Source organism: Dendropsophus ebraccatus, chromosome 7 (genome assembly GCF_027789765.1).
Source record: "Dendropsophus ebraccatus isolate aDenEbr1 chromosome 7, aDenEbr1.pat, whole genome shotgun sequence".
Classification (NCBI taxonomy): domain Eukaryota; kingdom Metazoa; phylum Chordata; class Amphibia; order Anura; family Hylidae; genus Dendropsophus; species Dendropsophus ebraccatus.
Window position 1 is genome coordinate 56,680,310 of NC_091460.1, and position 19,689 is coordinate 56,699,998.

Sequence of the window (19,689 nt, forward strand, 5' to 3'; positions counted from 1 at the left end):
GTCCCCCTTAACGTGGTGGAGTCGGACGGCCACGGGCGGACGTGCCCCACGGCCCTATTGCCTCTGGGACCGGCTTTTGAGTCCGGGGCGCCGCGGACGGGCAGGCTCCTCTTCTCCCTGCCATCCTCTGTAGCCGCGGGCACCATCTTGGCCACGTGACAGCTCTCCTCCAATCACCCTGCAGCTGCTGGATCGAACGGAGCTGAGGTTCTCTGCTTGTCTCCTCCGGTGTGTGTCCTGATCCCCCTGTCTACCTGCACCTGCTGGTGCTGCCTGTGCCTGCACTCTTCAGCGGGGGAGAATTCTCAACTGCGGTGCTGGGGAGTGTGAATGCTGGGGCCTGAACTGTGTATCCCTGCCTGCCTCTTCATGGGTGCCTATCCCCCTGATACATATACAGAGGAGAGCCACTAGCTACTGAACCGTGAGGCGCATATACTGGGGCTGGTGCGGTGCGTCCCTGCCTACCCCTCATCCAGTGACTGGTTCCCCTTTACATCTAGGGGAGGGGAGAGCCCTTGGCTGTTGACCTGCGGGGTGCATACTCTAAGTGCCTAAGCTACATCCCTGCCTGCCTCTCTCCAAGTGACTGTGTTTTCCCTTGTGCATTTAATGGGGAGAACCTTAGGCAGCTGATCTGCGGGGTGTACGTACTGGGGCTCACGCTGTACTTCCCTGCCTGCCCCACACCAAGTGATTGTGTCCCTTCTACATCTAAAGGTGAGAGTCCCTCGTTGCCGTGTGGTGGGGAGCCCATACTGGAACCTTAGCCACGCTTCCCTGCCTGCCTCTGGACAATTGGCCGTGCTGTGTATACTTCTACGTTGTCAGCTGCCATTACGGTGTGCACCAGCAGTGTCCATCCCCGGTGAAATATGAGAGGCTCCAGGGGGGGCAACAACTCCAATAAAAACAAAAAGGGGAAGGCGTCCCAGGTGATTCCCTCCCGTCCTCCATCTGACGTGGACTCTGGGCCTGAGGAAATGGATGGGGCCTCAGGGTCGCGCAGCCCGCTCGCTGCTCAGGCACAGACCCAGGCGGCCAAACAACTTGAACGATTCTCCAGGTCTGCAGACTACCGCAGAGATGCTTCTCCTGAAAGCCGTGAGTCCTGTTTTGAGGGCTCCCCCAGCCCACCCAGATTGCACTCCCCGGAACGTTCTCAATACTCGACCACGGCAATTGACGGGAAATTCTCCGAAATCCTGGCTGCGATAAACACTTGTCAATCAATGTTAGTCTCCAAGGTGGATGAGCTTCGTCAAGATTTCGTTATCTTCAGACATGAAACCCAAAAGATTAGAGAGAGAACTTCTGAGGTGGAAAGGAGGGTCTCGGAGGCAGAGAATACTGTCCGTCTCATTCCTGCACAAATTGTGGATCTGCAAAGGCAGGTGAAGGTTGTCATGGCCCGTGCTGATGACTTTGAGAACAGGCTGCGTAGGAACAATGTGCGTATTGTGGGGCTTCCTGAGAAAACGGAGGGTGTGGATCCTGTGGCATTAACTGAACAGTGGCTGTGTCAAACTTTACCTGCTGAGACTTTCTCTGAATTTTTCACGATCGAGCGTGCCCACCGCGTCCCCGCCAGGCCCCCGCAGCCGGGAGCCCCTCCTAGGCCTTTCCTGATTAAACTGCTCCACTTTCGTGATCGAGATGCAATCCTGCGAGCGGTCCAAATCAAAGGTGAAGTTCTCGTGGATAACCATAGAGTATCCTTCTATCCGGATTTCTCCGTGGAAATACGGAAACAACGCACACAATTCACGGAGGTCCGCACCAGACTTCGAGCCAAATGTTACAAGTATTCTATGATGTATCCTGCTCGCCTCAGAGTGGTGGACGGCAACACCACGAAGTTCTTCACGTCCCCGTCCGCAGCCCTGGAGTGGGTGGAGGCGGCTCCACATGCTCATCCTCCGGACTGAGGACTCAGGCCTGGTTTGTTCCTGCCGGTCCCATGCCCTGATTATCCGGGACTGCCCGTACCTATTGCATAAATGCTGGGTCTCTAGCTAAAGGTTATGGTTTTAGATGTTCACCCTTTGGGGGGGGGGGGGGGCGGGGGGAGGAGGACCAGTTGTTGGAGTTAGCAAATTAGCTCGGCTTAGGCGGTAGCCAGCTCCACGAGTTGTTTTAGTTAGGGTCTAAGGTCTGCACTGCTAGTTATATAGTGTTAGACAGGGAGTTGGGTACCCAGTCAGGTTGGCTAGGATGTTTCTGTTCTTCGCCTGTTTCTTGTTTTGTGTTTGTCATCTGTCTGTCCAGTTGGGTGTGTGGAATGTCTGGTGGTGTGTATGGCGGTACTGCTTCCCCCCTTGGTCGGCGCTACCCTTTTTTGGCCTGTATGATGGCGTCCCTTAAAATTCTTAGTTGGAACGTTCGGGGCCTCAACTCAACTAAGTTTAAACGAGCCCTGGTACTAAACTTTGTGAAACAGCACTCCCCCCCATATTATTTGCTTACAGGAGACTCATGTGGTCAGACAGAAAACATTAGCCTTGAAGAGAGCTTGGATTGCCAAAGGGTACCATGCCACGTATACTACATCCTCTAGGGGTGTCTCGGTGCTAATCTCTAAGGCCCTGCCCCTGTCTGTCTCCCGGGTAGTTTGCGATCAGTTTGGTCAGTTTGTGATTCTCCACTGTACATGCGTGTCTCTGTCATTTACTCTGGTTGCGATATATGTTCCCCCGCCCTTCTCTGAGTCACTCCTGGATGGTGTATCTTCTCATCTGGCTTCTACCCTGCAGATCCTGTCATGGTTGTTGGAGACTTTAATGCAGTCCCTGACCCCAGTTTGGACCGGACAAGTGGTGTGGATCCGGCCTCATCCCATCTCAATGCCTGGAGCGCTGCCCTTCATTTAAAGAATGTTTGGCGTTGGAGGTTCCCTCAGACGGTAAAATACTTGTACTTCTCGCAAGTACATGGCACCTTTTCTAGGATTGACCTGGCCTTTGCCTCACCTGATTTACTACCCCGCATAGGGGAGGTGACCTATACCAGTAGGGGAATCTCAGACCACTCGGCTTTATTAGTCTCTCTTAAACTTTCTGCCCCTTCCACTTCCAGACTGTGGCGTATGCAACCCGGGTGGTTGACCTCAGAGGCGGTTCAGGAGGCTATGTCGGCAGCTCATTCTACTTACTGGGAGCATAATTCCGACTTCCCGCCCGTTGCTTAAATGGGACGCTTATAAGGCAACCATCAGAGGGGCATACGTTACTGGGGTTACCACCCAAAAATCTATATACCGAGCACAGGAGGCCTCTCTGACCTCCCTCATAGACTCTCTAGAACCGGTGGTGGCCGCCACTGGGGCAGAGGACAAAAGGAGGGAGTGGGCTAGGGCCCAGAGGGACCTTTTGTTCCTGCAAAAAGAAATCACCAGGAAAAAACTTTTTGCTACAGAGGCAGCCATATTTGAGTTTGGTGACAAAAATGGTAGGCTCTTGGCATACCTGGCGAGAGCGGAGCGCCCGATGGCTTCTATCCCCTGTGTCCTTAATGACCGTGGGGATATGGTGGCTGACCCCGCTCTAATTAACTTGGTTTATAGGGCCTTTTATTGTGACCTATATTCTCCCCATTGCCCGGACGACTCTTCGGCCAGGGCTGCCTTCTTAAATCAAGTCCCCTTAGTGTGCCTGACTTCATCGCAGGCAGAAACTCTCGATGCCCCCCTTACTGTCGAGGATATAACGGAGGCGATTAAATCTATGCCCTTGAGGAAAACACAGGGTACGGACGGTATAGTCATAGATTGGTACAAAAATAACGCTGGGACGGTGGCCCCACATCTCCTTAATATGTATAATGACTCTTTGGAGTTGGGTCGTCTTCCAAGCTCCCTTCGTGAGGCCCTGATCGTTCTGCTCTTGAAACCAGACAAAGATCCGCTATCCCCATCCTCATACAGGCCTATCTCGCTTCTCACAGTAGATGTCAAAATCCTGGCTAAGGTGCTCGCGATGCGGCTGAATGCTGTTGCTCATTCAGTGATCCATCCTGACCAGACCAGGTTCATGCCGGGAAGAGCCACTGATGTTAATATCTCCCGCTTATTTATGAACATTGCTGCCAGTGCATCGGATGTAATTCCTGGGTATGTCCTTAGTTTAGACATACACAAGGCATTCGACTCTGTCGAGTGGCCGTATCTGTGGTCTCTTCTTGGCAGAATGCGGTTTGGTCCGAGGTTCCGGGCCTGGGTCCGTTTACTGTATACTGAACCCACGGCTAGGATATGCACCAATATGGATATCTCCACCTCTTTCTCCCTGGGGCAGGGGACTCAGCAGGGATGCCCGCTATCGCCCCTGCTCTTTGCCATTGCCATTGAGTCGCTGGCGGCGGCCATCCGTGCCTCACCCTCCATCCGTGGCCTCCAGAGGGGATCGATAGTTGAAAAGGTGTCGCTTTATGCAGATGATACCCTGGTGTACCTGGCGGATGTGGGCCCTTCCCTCCTTGCCTGCATCCCTCCCTCCTAATGTCCTGCATACAAGACTTTAGCCGTATATCCGGTCTAGTCGTGAACTGGTCCAAATCGGTGTTGATGCCCCTGGCGCTTTCCCTCCCCCTGCCCGCTAGCCTCCCGGACAGTCTATTGGTGGCCCATCAGTTCCGTTACCTGGGTGTGGAGGTCACAGCCTCTTTAGATAATTATCTGCCCCTAAACTTAACTCCTCTCCTGACAGCAACCGATCTCCGCCTACAGAAATGGGGATCACTTCCGCTGTCATTACTGGGTAGAATCAACATCTTTAAAATGATCTTCTTACCTAAGTTCCTTTACCTGTTTCATGCCTCCCCTGTTTTCCTCCCTAAAAAGTTCTTTGCGGATCTAGATAGGATTCTGAGATTCTTCTACTGGCAGGGCAGGTCTCTTAGAATAGGTTATGCGCACCTCCTAGCGCCCAGGCATCAGGGGGGTCTGGCAGCTCCTAACATGTATCACTATTTTCTGGCCTCCCAATTGTTCTATGCAAACTGGTGGCTGGATCTGGACCTCAGCAACGCGGCGGTGGCACTGGCTGGGGCAATGGTTGGATCCTATGAAGGCTTAACCAATACTTTGTATAAGTATACCCCCTCTGCATCCTGGCGTCCTCCTCTGGCCACGGTGCAAAGGGTGTGGTCGACGGTGCAAAAGCAGGTATCCTCGACATCTTTTTCCCCTCGCACGCCTTCGTGGCTGAATCCTCATCTGCCAGAACTCATCGGCCTTCCGGGTGCTTCCCTCTGGGGTAAACATGGGGTTCGTTACCTGTCCCATCTTTTCTCCTCGGACGGTGTGTTCCGCTCCTTCTCTGCCGTGTGTGAACTATATGGGGTACCTCGTACAGCTTTTTTTCATTATCTTCAACTACGGCACGCTGTCCAGACTCAGTTTGGTAGTCTCACGGTCCCCCTGGAGTTCACTCCGGTAGAGGAGCTGCTGGGCTCACCGGATCTTGACAAAACCCTGACACATAGCTACCTACTGTTGTGTCGGGATGATACCTCCCCATTCCAGAAGGCCTATAAGAGGTGGGTAGTGGATATCCCTTCTCTGAGTGATCAGCAGTGGAAGGAGGTGGTGAGTACCTATTATCCTACGGTAGTTAGTGCCCGGGACCGATTGATTCAGTTTCGCTTCTTGATGAGAACATACTATACCCCGGAGAGGCTCAGGAAGATGGGGGCATCTGCCTCGGATACTTGTTTTAAATGCCAGGCTGAGGTTGGTACCTTTATGCATGCAGTATGGTCATGCCCTAAAATTCAGGCCTTTTGGCGCTCGGTTCTGCAATTCCTGTCCGACCACTTTGATTTTCCGCTTGTCTGCACTCCCAAGGTCTGTTTACTAGGTATTATTAACTAGATTACGCAAAACAAATATTACAGGGTGTTCATACGTTTTCTTCTATTTTGTGCTAAGAAAATTATAGCGATGGAGTGGAAATGCCCCGACGTTCCCCCCTTGACCCGCTGGAAACAGCTGGTTAACAAATATGTCCCACTATATGAGGCCCTATATGAGCATCGTAAATGCCCTAGGAAGTTCAAAAAAATTTGGATTCACTGGCTCATGCTTGATGTGACAGTGGACGATTAAATTTATCTATGGTCCATGATGGAGGGGGGAGGGGGGTGCCGCTGTGTTTTTTGTGAGTGGGTGAATGAGTGTCTGTGTGGTCTGCATGTTCTGTTCGCCCCCAGCTCTGTAGCCGCACGTTCGTGCGGGTAGTACTTTTTGGGTGCTACATACCTATTGTTGCCCTCTTGGTTAGGTTATCCAGTATTATGACCATATTTGTTCTTGTGGTTCTCTGTTGGTGTACACCCCCGCAGAATATACAGGGCGGACTGTGCCCGTTTCTGTTTTTGTTTCTGTATATTTTCTATATGCAAAACTTAAATAAAATCTTTTAAAAAAATAAATAAAAAACAGTTAAAATCATTATTACACTAGGTAAAATCTGTATAAGGCTAGTCTAGAAAAGACTTGACCTAAGCTGCGCCACACCCCTCTAGATGGTGCTGCACAGAGCAATGGACACAGCCTACCACTGTCCAAACAAAGAAACTAAAATAATGCTGACAAGATATTATTACACTACCCCAAAGCCCCTCCCCCAATAAAATTTTAAATCACCTCCCTTTCCCATTATATAAATAAAACATATAAAAATAAATAAATAAATAAACATATAATATAATATATTATAATAAATAATATATAATAAATATAACAACCTTCATTGCAAACAGGGATGGCGTACACGAAAAGAGGGGGAAAAATTGTTACATTATATTTTTAAAAAAATTATAAAAAGTGATCAAGACGTCTGATCTTCACAAATAGGGTATTAATAAAAACTAGAGATCATGGCGGAAAAAATTACACCCCATACAGCCCTGTAGGTGAAAAAAATAAAACTGTTATTATAACTGTTAAATAAAAAAGCGTCACAATAGGCCCATTTTATTAATAATTAATTGCAAAAAAAGGATTTCATTAAAGAAATATATATAACATTAGAGAATCTGTGTAACCTGCATATGGTTGTGTTCGGACTGACCTATAAAATAATGGTATCATGTCACTTTTACCATATAGTGCTTTACGTAGAAACAGGAACCCCCCCCCCCCCCAAACATTACCATATTGCATTCTTTTTTACAATTTTACCAATTAATATCTTCATAAATAATATATTTGGGATTCCGTCATACATGTTACGGTAAAATGAAAGACGCCATTACAAAGTACAACTATTCCTGTAAATAACAAGCACTTACATGGCTTGTAGATAGAAAACTGAAAGTGTTAGAGCTCTTAGAAGGGGAGGAGGAAAAAACAAAAACACAAAAATCTAAATTTGCGCGGTCCACTAGGTCATTTTGGTCTTGGTCCTCAAAGGGTTAATGAAAAAAAAGAATAGGATGCCTGTTAACAACTGATGCATGTTTCGCCATCAGTTGTGGTATCAGTTTCTGGTAAAAGAAGGATGCCAGCCCGCCTGATATATGTGAGCCCTGTCCACTGTCAAGGTAGTAGGCATTGTTCATTCAATCAGATTCCACCTTTCATTTTTAAAAGAATCTGTGAGGAATGAAAAGTGGAATCTGATTGGTTGCTAGGGGCAACGGAGACAATTCTACTTAACACCAAGTTGATAAATCTCCCCCTTTATTCTTCTCCTTATAACTACAGCAATACATAAAACATTTTCCCATTCCAGAGTACCCCTTTAACCCCTTAGCGACCCATGACGTATCTGATACGTCATGGTGCCGCAGGGGGTGTTCAGAGCAGGGTCTCGCCGGGACCCCGCTCTGAACGGCGCTGATCCCGGCTGACATGTGCAGCCGGGCAGTGCCTCTGTTAGCCGGCGCGGGTCCCGTTGCCGCGCCGGCAAATTAAGCACTTCAATGCAGCTGTCAAACCTGACAGCTGCATTGAAGTGCTTTATGCACACTATCCCTGGTGTCTAGTGGGTCGGATCTCCCCCCCGCGATGCGATCGCGGGGGGGAGATCCGTTCTTCTGCCCGTGCCGGGCCTCAGCGTCGGAATGACGCTGATCCCGGCTCGGCAATAGATTGCTATGGCCTGCAGCAGGCCATAGCAATCTATGACCGATCTCATGGATCTTTGCTGTGTATATACACAGCATTGATCTCTATGAGAGATCAGTGCTGTCTATATACAAGCCCCCCAGGGGGGCTTCTAGTCCATGTAAAAAAAAAAAGTAAAAAAGTGTTTTTATTAATAAAAAATCCCCTCCCCTAATAAAAGTCCAAATCACCCCCCTTTTCCCATTTTATAAATATAAATTAATAAATAAATAAACAAATAAACATATTTAGTATCGCCGCACACGTAATCGCCCGAACTATTAATTAATCATATTCCTGATCTTGCACGGTAAACGGCGTCAGCGCAAAAAAATTCCAAAGTGCAAAATTGCGCATTTTTGGTCGCATCAAATCCAGAAAAAATGTAATAAAAAGTGATCAAAAAGTCATATATGCGCAATCAAGGTACCGATAGAAAGAACGCATCATGGCGCAAAAAATGACACCTCACACAGCCCCATAGACCAAAGGATAAAAGCGCTATAAGCCTGGGAATGGAGCGATTTTAAGGAACGTATATTTGTTAACAACGGTTTGAATTTTTTACAGGTCATCCGATACAATATAAGTTATACATGTTATATATCATAGTAATCGTAACAACTTGAGGAACATGCATAATAAGTCAGTTTTACCATGGGACGAACGGCGTAAATGCAAAACTCCCCGAAATCAAAACAAATTAGTTTTTTTTTCAATTTGACAGCGCAAATGATTTTTTTCCGGTTTCGCAGCATATGTTATGGAAAAATAATGCCTGTCATTACTAAGTACAATTGGTTTCGCAAAAAATAAGCGCTCATATACGTCTCTAGGTGAAAAAATGCAATCGCTGTTGAATTTTAAACTTAAAATGGAATAAGCAAAAGCGCAAAAATGAAAATTGGCTTTGACCTTAAGGGGTTAATCTCTAATGCTCCTCTTCTCTCAGTGGGCTAATCTAGGAGAGACCTATCTAAATGTTTGCTATTACACCACTATGTTTATGCTTTAAAGGGGGTTCATTTTGGAGGGGGGGGGGGCATGATGAATTTTATATGACATGGAAAACCTCATGCAATTTCTGTTTCTGTTCTGATTTCAGAGAGAAAAAAACAACCTTAAAGAAGAAGTCCGGGCAAAATTATTTTTTGATATGTTATTACTTACGGTAAGTTATACAAATTTCTAATTTACATTAATTATGGGAAATGCACATGTAGGGCTATTTCCCTTAATTTAGTATATCAGGAAGGAGGAGGAGTGGGGAGCGCTCCTGTGTGATGAGCGGCTCCCCCATGCGCCCGGCAAGTGATAGTCTAGTGCCATAACCCAGCTAGACTCCCATCACCTGCTCATACAATGAGCAGATGATGGGAGCAGTAGTTCAGTGTATCGGCGGGAGTTTGGCGGGAGTGTGGCGGATCGGCGGGCTTACTGTGATAAACCTAATGTACTGATTGAATACACTTATGCAATACTTTGGGGAGCAAGGACACTTGCTCCCCAAAGTATTCCATAGATGTATTCATTCAATAAAGCATACGGTGCACTACATTACATTACTTTACATAGAAATCCATAGAAACAATAAAGTCCCATAGACTTCTACATATAGAGCGCCCCCTGCTGGACACTCCATAGGAATTTCACCTTTCGTCGTGACGTCACTGTATCTGAGAGAATTCTAACACTTCCTGATCTACTAATATAAGGGAAATAGCCCTATACGTGCATTTCCCATAATTAATGTACATTAGAAATTTGTATAACTTTCCGTAAGTAATAACATATCAAAAATTAATTTTCACCGGACTTCTCCTTTAAAGCATTGGAGTTTTTATTTTAGCTTGGAGGTTATTTTATAATGTCATTAGCATAAGTATTTAATAGAATCTGACTGGAATTTCACATCATTGACACATTAGATCCAAATCATTCCTGTCACTTATATGGTTTATATTTTATTCTAACTATAACTTTTTGGCCTAATCTTTTAGATGTTGCTAAGTGATACTTTTATTTTAATAGATATAGAATTAGAGGAATAACTGTAAATTATGGATCCAGTATGTACATAATCAAATTTTATAGCAAAAAAGGTCAGGGGTGTTTACATAATATCCATCAAATATTTGTCCAAACCAGACTAAAAGTTTGTCCTTTATGAGGGCTGCAGAATGATCAGTTTTCAATGGAGCATTGGTCTCAAGATACAATGTTTTAAACATACAATGGCCGTCCTGGAACAAATTAATATTGTAACTATTGTAAGGGATTACTGTACATGGTAGTAGCACACAGGAGCCATACACATAATTACATCCTAACTTAGTTTCCTAGCCAAGCATAGCTCAGAAGAGCACAACATTTAGTCCTAAATACATAGTCCTAAATACATTGAATAGACTAGGACTATTATAGATGGCAATGGGGGGTGGGGGGTCCTGAAACACTATCCTGAGCTTTATGCCTTGTGGAAGATAAGAAGATGAGAAGCCTTGATTTGCCTTTTAGGAACAGTGTGGATCATCTTCAGCAGGCAGACTGACTCAGATTGCAGACACACTTTTTTTTCTGCTCATAGTACATGCTAAGCACTGTTCCCACGCATGCTGTTTACTAGAGACAGATTTCCCTTGAAAACATGTAGTTATAGGAGATTGCAGGGAAGCGATAACCAAGTAGCCAAGACTAGAGCTGTTTTACTGCAGTAAGGAGTCATTTTTGGCAAATTAAATAAATATGTTAGTAATCACATTGGCTATAAAATAAAGGGAAACACCACTGACCATTTAATTTCTATTTAGAACTCATAAATATCAGAATGTTAATTTATCATTTTAAAGCAGTTGACGTGCTTAGAATGTATCAGAACAACTTCAGGCCTTATAGAGAAATATTGCAAGTGGATACATCATGAAGAATGTGGAGAAAGTGTGCAAAGTTGATATCAAGCCTAAAGTTGTCTACACTAGAAAACAAAAGAAAATCCTTGTTTACAGAATTACATTTTTGTTTCTTTATTGTTTATAAGTGCTGATCCTTTATATGAGTAAGACTGTATTCACATCTGTTTTGGAGGCTCGCAGATTCCCATCAAAATGACTGCCACCACAATAAAACCAGACAGGCACTCTGTCATTTTAATTTTTCTGCTTCTGGAATGCAACAAAAATACAGAATTGACAGCGCATATGTGAGTTCAGAAAGGGGTGGGGGTAGGGTACAAAAGTACTAGTTATTGTAGAAAGATGGCAAAAGTTAGGTGGGGGTCCTGATAGATTTTGCATTTGGCACCAAACCTTAAGGTGAAATAAAGCAAGTTTGCAATTTACATAAATGTTTTTGTTAATTATCACAGTATATACACAGGAAGTCCACTGTGTCCCAGGTCATCTGCGCTCTCAGAGAAGGCAGCAAGTACTTGATGGATACATTGAGCCGTGACACTGTGTACTGGCCGAGAGGGCTAAAATAATAAAAAAAAGTGCCATTTGGTGATAATGTCCAAGAAAAAACAAAATCAGGTAAGTATGGATGTGCTATACCTGTTTGTGTTTTGCTAAGAATGCTGTGGCAGCCGGTTCTGAGGGAGTACGCTGTGATCCTTAGCCAGGACCATTTCTAGGTAATTTTGACTACAGGGCGAATCTTGATAAAAGCGCCGCACCCCCCTTCCTAAATGATTTATTTGTGTTGTCGCTAGAAAGAAGCAGTGTGTGTATTGTGGCATAGTTACCCAACCTTTCAAAAGTCATTTAGTAACTCACAGATGACGTCTTCTTTGATTTGAGGCGTCACTTTCCTTTTCCTCTTCATCCGTCCCAGACCACCATGATGTTTTCTTCCAGCTACAATTCGTCTTTTCTGAACCTGTCAGACAAACATTTTAGGCTCTACACTTTTACAACTTCCACTTTTTTGTGTCACGTCAGTAGTTATGTGGGTTGCCTTATGTATATAGGATCCCCTGCTGTGCTCCCATATGGTAATAATGCCCACTGCTGTGCTACCATATAGTAATAATGTCTCCTGCTGTGCGCCCATATAGTAATAATGCCCCCAGTGTGCCTTCCAAATAGTAGTAATGCCCCTGATGTGCCCCCATTTAGTAATAATGTCTCCTGCTGTGCACCCATATAGTAATAATGTCCCCTGCTGTGCATCCTATATAGCAATAATGCGTCTGTTGTACCCTCCATATAGTAATAATGCCTTCTCTTCTGTGCCTCCTATATAGTAATAATGCGCCTGCTGTACCCACCATATTAATAAGGTTCCCCTCCTGCCTGCAATTAACCCAACCACCATCCCAACACACACTACCCCACCTGACCCTCCCCACATACACACTACGCCATTTGACCCCCCCTTACACACACACACACACACTATCTCCCCTGACCCCCCCTCCTCCACACACTATCCCCCCTGACCCCCCCTCCTCCACACACTATCCTCGCTGACCCCCCCTCCACACACTATCCCCCCTGACCCCCCATACACACACTATGTCCCTGAGCCCCCATACACACACACTATCCCTCCTGACCCCCCATACACACACAGTATCCCCCTTTACCCCCATACACACACACTATCCCCCCTGACCCCCCCCCACACACTATCCCCCCCTGACCCCCCCATACACACACAATATCCCCCCTGACCCCCCCATACACACACACAATATCCCCCCTGACCCCCCATACACACACACTATCCCCCCTGACCCCGCATACACACACACTATCCCCCCTGACCCCCCCATACACACACACTATCCCCCCTGACCCCCCATTCACACACACTATCCCCCTGACCCCCCATACACACACACACACACACTATCCCCCCTGACCCCCCCATACACACACACTATCCCCCCTGACCCCCCCCATACACACACTATCCCCCATGACCCCCCATACACACACACTATCCCCCCTGACCCCCCCATTCACACACACTATGCCCCTAACCCCCATACACACACTATCCCCCATGACCCCCTATACACACACTATCCCCCCTGACCCCCCCATACACACACACACTATCCCCCTGACTCCCCCATACACACACACACACTATCCCCCCTGACCCCCCCATACACACACACTATCCCCCCTGACCCCCCCATACACACACACAATATCCCCCCTGACCCCCCCATACACACACACTATCCCCCCTGACCCCCCATTCACACACACTATCCCACCTGACCCCCCCATACACACACACTATCCCCCCTGACCCCCCATACACACACACTATCCCACCTGACCCCCCCATACACACACACTATCCCCCTGACCCCCCATAAACACACACTATCCCCCCTGACCCCCCATACACACACTATCCTCCTGACCCCCCCATACACACACACACTATCCCCCTGACCCCCCATACACACACACACACTATCCCCCCTGACCCCCATACACACACACTATCCCCCCTGACCCCCCATACACACACACTATCCCCCCTGACCCCCCCCATACACACACTATCCCCCATGACCCCCATACACACACACACACACTATCCCCCCTGACCCCCCATACACACACACACACACACACACACACACACACTATCCCTCCTTACTCCCCCATACACACACACACTATTCCCCCTGACCCCCCATACACACACACTATCCCCCCGACCCCCAATACACACACACTCACAGTACCCCACTTATCAGATGGCTGCCTTCTCCTCCGACCTGCACCAGCATGATGAGTGCTGCAGTAGTAGTTTCACCTACCGCTTCACCTACTGCCCGCCCGAAAAATCGATGTGTTCTTCAAATCCAATCAGCGCAGGGCGGGAGTGTGGGGCCGCTGCGGCTGGCTGTAGTGCACGCAGCCAATCAATGCGTGCGCCATGCACCCACCCTGCGCTGATTGGATAGGAGGAGCGCATGCGGGCAGTAGGTGAGGCGCAGGGCAGCTGGGGCAAGTCGCGGCGGGCGGGGTAACTGAGATAAGCGCAGACCAGGGGGCGGGCGGCCGGGTGACGGTCTGGGCGTGGGGGCGCGTGGTGCGCTATCCAACCCAGGCTGTGTGAGGTCCCGGGGTGCCACCAGCGCCTCCTAGCTGTCGGTGCCCTGTGCCGTTGCCCGGCCCGCCCGGTGCAAGAAACGGTCCTGTCCTTAGCCACTGGATCAGGAGTAGGTAAATGAATAAAGGTGTCAGGTCCACAGAGCTTACCGGGGTGTATAAGAACCAGTGAACAGTGCTCACGGCATCAGTCAGCGAGGTAAATGAAGTAGTAGTTTATTAGTTTTAATAACAGAGACCTATAAACTACTACTTCAGTTACCTTGCAGATAGATGCCGTGAGCGACATTCACTGGTTCCTATACATCCGGTAAGCTCCATGGACCTGACATCTTTCTTCACTCTGTACTGGCTGGGACATCATGTGTTTAGTCTGTTTTTTTCAACCAGCAAAAGACTAAAAATCTGCTTTCAGGAAACTGGACCTGGATTTCTGGTAAGTACAGCTTTGTTTTACAGCAAAAATTTAATTTAGACTTTGAAAGTTATAACGACAGGAACACTTTGACGATCAAAATAATTGGTGGGTCAAATGTTTGCGATGGACACTGTTCTAAACTGTTCTAGAGAATCATATTACTGGCAACTATTGGCAACTATTATACTGGCAACTATTGTGCCATATTAGTTATATAGTGAAAAATATTTTGCAGCAGTGCACTAACACTATCATTATTCCCATGATTCCCGTTTGGGTCCCACTATTCTGGGTTCCAGCTATTCTGAGCTACAGTACAATGGTTTTACGTTGTCAATATTTTACTACTACAGCCAAGCATAAAGGTCCCCATATACTTCATACTGATGTTGGCTGAACCAGTTCAACTGTCAGATATCAAGCCGCCAGATATATATGAAGTAGGCCTGACTGTAACATATGTTAGAATTGTAAAGTGCTGCGGAATAGAATTGTAAAGTGCTGCGGAATCTGTTGGCGCTATATAAATAAAAATTATTATAATAATTATCAAAATTATTATTATTATTATTTTGTTCCAACTTAAGCAATAATCTTTCCACCTGTATGCAGGCAATGATGACAAGACTAACAAAAAATTTTCATGTGTCGTTGATAGCATCTTTTGAGCTGACAATAAAATCATTGTCATTTGCTTATCATTTACAAATCATTCGGTGCATGTACACATCGTTCGGAATTATGATAGTTCGTATATTAGAGTATACAAACGATCGTAATTGTGATTGTAACTAATGACTATTCTCATTTTGTGTATTATGGTAAAGGATTTTAGGCCTTTTCCAAAAGCACTTGTTTGCAGTTATTTATCAATAATCATTTAAAATGAAAAATTGCTTTGTCTAACCATTAAGATTCTACTTGAATCTAGCATCATTAAGATGTATGGAAACTTACAGGCCATTCATGCTTCACTGGGAATTCTGGGAAGAACGGATATCCAAAACATCTCTCTCATGACCTTTTCAAGTTAGCTTTACCTTAAAGGGTCCCCTTAAGGTCAAAGCCAATTTTCATTTTTGCTCTTTTGCTTTTTCCATTTTATGTTTAAAAGTCCATAGCGCTTGAATTTTTTCACCTAGAGACTTATATGAGCGCTTATTTTTGCGAAACCAATTGTACTTTGCAATGGCAGGCATTATTTTTCCATAAAATATGCTGCGAAACTGGAAAAAAATCATTTGCGCTGTCAAATTGAAAAAAACAAAACAAATTTGTTTTGATTTCGTGGAGTTTTGCATTTACGCCGTTCGCCCTATGGTAAAACTGACTTGTTATGCATGTCGTTACGATTACAACGATATGTAACATGTATAACTTTTACTGAATCTGATGGCTTTTAAAAAATTCAAACCATTGTTAACAAATATATGTTCCTTAAAATCGCTCTATTCCCAGGCTTATAACGCTTTTATACTTTGTTCTATGGGGCTGTGTGAGGTGTAATTTTTTGCGCCGTGATGTGTTCTTTCTATCGGTACCTTGATTGCGCATATACGACTTTTTGATCCCTTTTTATTACATTTTTTCTGGATTTGATGCGACCAAAAATGCGCAATTTTATCACTTCGGGATTTTTTACCGTGCGAGATCAGGAATGTGATTAATTAATAGTTCTGGTGATTACGTGCGCCGCGATACCAAATATGTTTATTTATTTGTTTATTTATTAATTTATATTTATAAAATGGGAAAAGGGGGGTGATTTGGACTTTTATTAAGGGAGGGGATTTTTTTTACTTTTTTACTTTTTTTTTTACATGAACTAGAAGTCCCCCTGGGGGAATTATATATACACAGCACTGATCTCTCATATAGATCAATGCTGTGTATATACACAGCAAAGATCGATTAGATTGGTCATAGATTGGCCACACCAATCTATTGCCGAGCCAGGATCAGCGTCATTGTGACGCTGAGGCCTGGCACGGGCAGAAGAACGGATCTCGCAGGGGGGGGAGATCCGACCTACTAGACACCAGGGATGATGACGGCTGCAGATTGCAGCTGGGAGCGGTGCCGTTCAGAGCGGGGTCAATGCCATGGGTAACCTTTACTTCTTGGCATTTCCAGTGATATTTTAACTGGCCATAGTTGGTGTGAGACACTGATTATAAGGGAACTGTCAGGAATGTGACTTTGCGCTCCTCGGTCCGTGCTGAGCGACCGAGGAAGCGCTGAGCCTCTGGTTGCTTTTTGTTTGCAGTTCTGTCTGAATGCTGTCTTAGTTTCCCAACCACACCCGCATTGCCTGTTACACTCTGGCAGTGCAGGGGTTACTCCTTATAAGACCAGTCCAGCTGAGCTGGGTGCTGGGATCAAGGCTGATCCAATCAAGTGCTGGACCCAGTCCCTGATTCCAGATAAAAAGCAGCAGACTCTTCATTTCCCTGCTGGCTATTGAGTGTTACTCAGCTAAGCGCTTTATCTCTCCTGGTTCTGTTACTTCTGTTGCCTGACCCATTGCTTGACTCTTCTTCTGCCTTACGTTTTTGTACCTCGCTGACCGCCGTTACTGACCCGGACCATAGACTCTTCATTATTGTGTTTGTTTCGTCTGTCTTGTTTTGTGTATCACCTGGTGTAGGACAGGGACAGACACTGTGGTTGTCCACGGCCGTTTAGGGCCATTGAGGCAAGTAGGTAGGGTCAAAGGGTGGGTTCTAGGGGTTAGGGCTCACTGTCTTGCCCTGTTCCCTACCTACATCCGGCGCATTTGTGACAGGAACATAACCATAAAAAGTTGGTGTGAGGGTTGTTTGCATATCCTTTGTGCCCTCAAGGAAAACAAAGGATTAGGGAACTAAATCTAACCAGCAGATCCTTCTTTCTCCAACGTTTGCCATCAGTGGACAGTCAGGAGGCCCACACTGGCCGGTTTGACAGACATTCATCTGATGTGTATGGCCAGCTGTAGGATTAGTACAAGATCTATAATACAATGCATTTATAAGATTACTCAACTGTTCCTGCTCTAACTGTAAAGCCCCTATTACACAGGCCGATCTGAAGAAGCAAACAAGCGCCAACCTGTCAGGTCAGCGCTCCTATTACATGGAGCAATGGCCAGCAGACCTTGGTTATCACTGTACTTTTTATCAACGTGTGGAAAAACAAGGATCAGCCGACATTGTGCATGTGGGCTGTTCATTGCCTTTTAACAATGGCTATTACACCAAGTGATTATCGGCCATAACGGCTCATAATCAGCCAAATACGGCCGATAATCGCTCGGTATAATAGGGCCTTTAGATTATGTGGTATGGTGATCCTGTGCCCCAAAATGTTATAAATTAGCCTTTTCTTTAGTAAGGAAAAATTGTAGTACAAGAGAAAGGGTCCTTTTACACGGAGCAATTAGTGTTTACATTTTCACGATAACGATCGTATTTGAGTGATAATCAGCTTGTGTAAACACAGCAAATGATCAAGTGATGAGCGAGAAATCATTCATTTTGGTTTTTCAACATGTTCTCATATCATTGTTGGTCGTTCACTGATAATTTGCAGATTGCTTCGTCTAAACAGTCTTTCGCAGATTCATCCTAGTGTGTGAGATGGCCTTAAAACAATCGTAATAATGAATTTTTGAACGATTTTTGAATTTTATCTCTCCGTGTAAACATTGCTAAAAAACAAATCGTTATTTTGAAATTGTTAAACGATCGATTGAGCGAATTATTGTTCTGTGTAACAGGACCATTAGGCTCCTACACGACTAGGCGAATTTAACGATTAACAACTAACGATAAAAATGTTCAAAAATTTGTTGTTACGATCATTTTAAGAACTCTAAAGGCCATCTCACAGACTACGATGAATCTGCGAAAGACTGTGTTAGATGAAGCAGTCTGCAAATTATCAGTGAACGACCAACGATGATTTGAGAACATGTTGAAAAACCAAAATGAATGATTTCTCGCTCTTCGATTGAGCGTTCGCTGTGTTTACACAAGCCGATTACAGCTCAAAAACAATTGTTATTGTGAAAATTCGAACGATAATCGCTCTTTGTAAAAGGACCATTAGTTACAATCATTACAACGACTTTACATTACTTATGATCTTTAATTCTATCTGATCACAGCAAAAGAAGGAACAATTATTGAACGAATGCGGAATTACAGCGAACAATAAACAATGATTTTGGGGTGAGATCTTTATCAACAATCAACGACACATGAACAATTTTTCGATTATTGTTTAAATTTGAACAATATACCAATTTTCCGCATAATAATCGTCCCGTGTAATAGGTCCCTTAGTATAGATAAGCTGCAAGGATTGGAAATGGCTCCAAATATGAGGTTTCCAGTTCATGATGCTTTTGTCCACTCTGCTATCTGCATGGAAGAGGAATGCACCTTATCTTATAAGAGAGACAAGAAACACACTCTAACCATCACAAGCAACAAAGACTGGCTCCAGAGATTGATTTTACCAGTGCTCTTAACAACAGCAGCATCTGCTGGCTATAAGGGAGACTCAGCATTTAAACAGACAAACAGATGTAAAAGTGACATCTGTTTGTGACAAAGGATAGGAAGAAGTAAATTAAATTATAGCAGCCTCTCTGTCCGCATGCAGTACAGCAGGATAAAGTGAGCCCTATATAAACAGGCCTTCAGTGTGACTCACTGAATTACAGCCCACATGGCATTAAGCTTTGTCTTGGGCTTAAACACACAAGACTGAACAAAAAAAAGAAACTCAAGAAAGCGTGTGAATGAAAATGGACAAGTGGAAACGGAATTATCATTTACACAAATCATCATTCTTATTTTCTTACATTACAGAAAGTCCCTTTTTAATTTATGGCACCCAAAAGATGTACAGAGGAGCTAGTGCTTATACGTGTACCCATGGACAGTTGTAGGTCTGAGAGATACCCAGCGCCATGTACACATGAGGGTGGAGAAACATTTTAGATGCTCTTCAAGGGCCTTTTACATTAACCCAAAACAATTAGAAACAATGATAATTGATAACTGACCTATGTACAAAGGCCGGCGATCAGCTGATGA